This window comes from Chionomys nivalis, chromosome 3 (assembly GCF_950005125.1).
Source record: "Chionomys nivalis chromosome 3, mChiNiv1.1, whole genome shotgun sequence".
In the NCBI taxonomy this organism is placed as follows: domain Eukaryota; kingdom Metazoa; phylum Chordata; class Mammalia; order Rodentia; family Cricetidae; genus Chionomys; species Chionomys nivalis.
In genome coordinates, this window is record NC_080088.1 from 39,266,298 (window position 1) to 39,272,297 (window position 6,000).

Genomic DNA, 6,000 nt, shown 5'->3' on the forward strand with positions numbered 1-6,000 from the left:
CCAGTATTATTGTTTTGCTAAATGGAAATAGTATTAAAATAACTCCTAATCACTTACTGATATACCAGAAGATTAGAACACCTTTCAAACCTTATCAGATAAGTTTCTCCTTGCAGTAGATGGCAATTAACACAGAGATCTTCAATTGCTCAGGGAGCAAAAACAAACTATGAGTGATCACCAAAAAGACGTACATACCACGTTTTTTTTTTTTTGTTTTTTTTTTTTTTTTTTTTTTTTAACCCCCAAAGATCTTCATGGAACAGGGGACATAGCGACTGTTAGGAACCAAGATCATAGATAACATCAAGGAAACCATGTTTTCAGATGTATCATGGCAGTTACACATATGAACTCACAGCAGTTGTAACAGTTGCATAAGAAATACACAAGCATAAGTTAGATAAAATCCCAGGCTAGAAATGAGGAGGTGGATTTGAAAACTCAGTACTAGCTGAGGAGCTATTGACAACTGATGGCTGCTGGGAAGGGGAAAGTCAATTTTCTTTAATGATGTGACCTGTGAATTAAGGTTAAATAAAAGAAAAAAAAGATATACATATTAAGCAGTCTTTGTCAAGGTATGGTCCCATTCATCATTGTCTCTAGTCTGTCTTGTAAAGAGTACTGACAATGTGCATAACTGTATTAAATATTTTCTTAGGAGGTAGAATCCTCTTCTACTTGATACCAGAGCTCCCATCTTTCCTTTCCCTCATTATGAGATTTCTGGTGAAGATTTTAATTTTTTATAATGCTTTTTAAAAAATTAGTCTGGTAACACACTGTTGCTTTCCCTCTTTTTATTTTTCATTTTTTTTCCTGGCCAATTCTGTTCTCTTTATTTTCTTCTTTTTTTAATTAAAAATTTCTGCCTCCTCCCCACCTCCCTTTTTCCTTCCCCTCCCCCACCCCCTCCCCCACTCTCCTTCCCCTCCCTCTCCAGTCCAAAGAGCAGTCAGGGTTCCCTGCCCTGTGGGGAGTCCAAGGTCCTCCCTCCTCCATCCAGGTCTAGGAAGGTGAGCATCCAAACAGGCTAGGTTCCCACAAAGCCGGTACATGCAGTAGGATCAAAACCCAGTGCCATTGTCCTTGGCTCCTTATCAGCCCTCATTGTCCACCATATTCAGAGAGTCTGGTTTTATCCCATGCTTTTTCAGTTCCAGTCCAGCTGGCCTTGGTGAGCTAAGCCCCACCGTCTCAATGGGTGGGTGCACCTCTTGCGATCCTGACTTCCTTGCTCATGTTCTCTCTCCTTCTCTCCTCATTTGGACCTTGGGAGCTCAGTCCAGTGCTCCAATGTGGTATAGTTATCCTCCTGGATATTGGAAGTAGACAAGATTGCTGGGCAAAAATTGGGAACTGGGGGTGGGGTGGGGTGGGATGGAGGAAAGGGGAGATGGGGAGAGAAAAGTGAGAAGGGGAGGATGGGGAGAGCTTGGGGTAATGGGATGGTTGGGATAAAGGAAGGGTGGATATGGGAACAGGGAAGTATATATCTTAATTAAGGGAGCCATTTTAGGGTTGGCAAGAGTCTTGACTCTAGAGGGGTTCCCAGGGGTCCAGAGAGATGTCCCCATCTAGGTCCTTGGGCAGCTGAGGAGAGAGAGCCTGAAATGGCCCTATCCTATAGCCATACTAATGAATATCTTGCATATCACCATAGACCCTTCATCTGGCGATGGATGGAGATAGAGACAGAGACCCTCTTTTTATTTTTTAAAAGAAAACAAACAACTTTCTTCATTATACATACCAATCCAAGTTCCCACTCTCTTCCCTCCTCAAATTCCCCCCAACTTCCCTCCACTTCACCCCCATCTACTCCTCAGAGAGGATAAGGCACATTGCTTTGAGGAAGGTCCAAGGCCTTCCCTACTATATCTAGGCTGAGCAAGGTATCCATCCAAAGAGAATAGGTTCCCAAAATGTCAGTTTATGCAATAGGGATGAAACCTGATGTCACTGCCAGTGGCCCCTCAATGCCCCAGCCATGCAACTGTCAACCACATTCAGAGGGACTAGTTTGGTCCTATGCTTGTTCTTTCCCAGTTCAGCTGATGTAGGGAGCTGCATTAGCTCAGGTAGACTGTTTCCAGTGTTTGTACCCATCATGGTCTTGATCTCTTTGCTCATATTCTCATTCCTCCCACTCTTCAACTGGACTTTGGGAGCTCAGTACATTGCTCTGATGCGGATCTCTGCCTCTGTTTCCATCAGTTGATGAATGAAAGTTCTATGCTCATATTTAAGACATTCATCAGTCTGACTACAGGACAAGGCCAGTTCAAGAACCCTCTTTTCTATTGCTTAGGGTCTGAGCTGGGATCATCCTTGTGGATTTCTGGGAATTTCTCTAGAGTCAGGTTTCTTGCTAACCCCATAATGTTTTCCCCAAACAATATATCCCTTTCTTTGCTCTCATCTCTGTCTTTTCTCCATCTTGACTATCCAGTTCCCTCAAGTCCTCCTCACCCCTCCCCTTCTTCCTTTCTCTTTCCCTTACACCCCCTTTTCTCCCCCAACCCCATGTTCCTATTTTTGGCAGGCAATCTTGTCTATTTTGACTTTCCAGGTGAATCTATATATGTTTTTCTCAAGGTTCACCTTGTTACTTAGCTTCTCTAGATTCTTTGTTTATAGCTAGTATCCACTTATGAGTGAATACATACCATATTCATCTTTTTGGGTCTGGGTTACCTCACTCAGGATGGTATTTTCTAGTTCCATACATTTTCATGCAAATTCAAGATGTCATTTTTTTCCCACTAAGTAGTACTCTAATATGTAAATGTGTCATATTTTTTAAAATCCATTCTTCTATTGGGGGCCATCTAGGTTGTTTCCAGGTTCTGGCTATTACAAACAATGCTGCTATGAACATAGTTGAACAAATGTCTTTGGAGTATTGTTGAGCATCTTTGGGGTATATGCCCAAGAGTGGTATTGCTGGATACTGAGGTAGATTGATTCCCAATTTCCTGAGAAACCACCATACTGATTTCCAAAGTGGTTGTACAAATTTGCATTCCTACCAAAAATGGATGAATGTTCCTTTTACTCCACATCTTTTCCACCATAAGCTATCATTGGTGTTTTTGATGTTAACCATTCTTGACAGGTGTAAAATGGAATCTCAGAATTGTTTTGATTTACATTTTCCTGATGGCTAAGAATGTTGAATATTTCTTGCAGCCATTTTAGATTCTTCTGTTGAGAATTCTTTGTTTAGCTCAGTACTCCATTTTTTAACTGGGTTATTTGGAATTTTGATGTCTAATATCTTGAGTTGTCTACATATTTTGGCGATCAGTCCTTTGTCTGATGTGGGGTTGGTGAAGATCTTTTCCCATTCAGTAGGCTTCCTTTTTGTCTTATTGGCTGTGTCCTTTGCTTTACAGAAGCTTTTCAGTTTCAGGTTGTCCCATTTATTTATTGTTTCTCTCAGTGTCTGTGCTTCTGGGATTATATTTAGGAAGTGGTCTCCTGTGTCCATGCATTGAAAGCTACTTCCCACTTTCTCTTCTATCAGGGTCAGTGTGGTTGGATTTATATTGAGGTCTTTAGTCCATTTGGACTTGAGTTTTGTGCATGGCAATAGATATGGATCTATTTTATCCTTCTACATGTTGACATCCAGTTATGCCAGTGCAATTGTTGAAGATATTTTCTTTTTCCATTGTATCATTTTAGCTTTTTTTTTGTCAAAAATCAGGTGTTCATAGGTGTATGGATTAATATCTGGGTCTTTGATTTTATTGGCCAACCTCTCTGTTTTTATGCCAGTACCATGCTGTTTTCATTACTGTAGCTCTGTAATAGAGCTTTATGTTAGAGATGGTGATGCCTCTGGAAGTTCTGTTATTGTGCAGGATTGTTGTTGCAAGGAGGGCCGTTTGTTGGTTCCTGGCTGTTTTGCCCCAATATAATCACACAGAAGCTGTATTAATTGCAATATAATACAATAGCTTAAGTGTGTTTCTGGCTAACTCATATTTAAACTAACCCATCTCTATTAATCTGTGTATTGCCACGTGGGTGTGGCTTACCAGCTAAAGTTCTGGTGTCTGTTTCTGGAAGGGGTACATGGCTTCTCTCTGATTTTGCCTCCTTTCTCCCAGCATTCTGTTTCGTTTTCCCTGTCTAGCTCTGTTCCCCTATAGCTCTTCTATAGGCCCAAAGCAGTTCCCTTATTAACCAATGATATTCACAGCATACAGAGGGAAATCCCACATCAGATTGTTTTGGCTATCTTGGTTTTTTTTGTTTTTTCATATGAAGTCGATTATTGCTATTCCAAGGTCTGTGAAGAATTGTGTTGGAATTTTGATGGGGATTGCATTGAATCTATAGATTGCTTTTGGTAGGATGGCCATTTTTATTATGTTGATCCTACCTATCCAAGAGCATGGGAGAGCTTTCCATTTTCTACTATCTTCTTTAATTTCTTTCTTCAAGGACTTAGAGTTCTTGTCAAATAGATCTTTCATTTCTTTGGTTAGTGTTACCCCAGGTTATATTATGTTACTTATGACTATTGTGAAAGGTGATATTTCTCTGATTTCCTTATCAGCTTCTTTATCTATCCTTTGTGTATAGGAGGGCTACTGATTTTTTTGAATTTCTCTTGTATCCTGCCACATTACTGAAGGTGTTTATCAGTTGTAAAAGTTCTCTGGTAGTTTTTGGGGTCACTTATATATACTATCATATCATCTGCAAATAATGAAAGTTTAACTTCTTCCTTTTCAATTTGAATCCCCTTGATCTCCTTTTATTGTCTTATTGATATAGTGAGAACTTTAAAAACTATGTTGAATAGACACAGAGAGAGTGGACAGCCTTGTCTTGTTCCTGACTGTAGTGGAATCACTTTGAGTTTCTCTCTATTTAATTTATAGTTGTCTGTCAGCTTGTTGTATGTTGCTTTTATTATTTTTAGATATATTCCTTGTATCCCTGATATCTCTATGACCTTTATCATAAAGTGGGTGTTGGATTTTGTCTAATGCTTTTTCAGCATCTAATGAGATGATCATATGGTTTTTTTTCTTTCAGTTTATTTATATGATGGATTACATTGACAGATTTTCATATGTGTGTGTATAGTAGGGATATTTCATTTGGATTTTAATAAATAAAGTCTGTCTGAAGAACAGAATGCAAAACAGCCACATTAGCCAACCATATGTGTTGTATGAGGTTTTTGTCCCACCAGGTCCTACAGTCATATAGTCCCAAATAAACACAGAGAGATCTACATTAAATATAAACTGATTGGCCCAATAGCTCAGGCTTTTTATTAATTCTTATAACTTATATTAGCCCATAATGTGGCTAATTCAGACAAAATTATGAGCTAATGTAAGTTATAAAAATTAGTTAATAAGAAGCCTGAGCTAATGGGCTAATCAGATTATAAATAATGTAGACCTCTGTGTACTTCTTTGAGACTGAATGACTGCAGGACCAGGTGGGGAAAAAAAAAACCTCGGGCAACAAATGGTGCCCAAAGTTGGGCAAGAGCATCCACAAAAAAACCTAAGAGAGCATGGGAACAGAGTTAAGCATGGCTTCTTGGTAGTAGCAATTTCTTGGGTTTGCTCTGCTTGCTAGGGACAAGTGCATCTCATTTAAGAGAGACTTCCTAACTTAGCTTTAGCTGCAAAACCTTGCAGCTCTTTTAAGAGTTCCTGCCATAAAACACTTAAATGGTGTTAATAAAAAGCTAACCACGTGCTTTTTGATGGTTCCAGGGACTTTAAAACACCATAGAGTTGTGGTAATGACCATGGCTTTGGCCATTACCTCCACCATGTGGCTAAAATCTCAAAAAGCTAAAAAATGGGCTGGATGCAGCCATCAAAGCCATGGCTTTAATCCTAACCACATTGCTTAACAAATTAAAGACTCATGTGGTAAAAAAAAAAGAGATATACAGTAAAGATAGATTCAAAAACAAAAAACAAAAATACCCTCTAAATGGTTTACTGTGTGTTT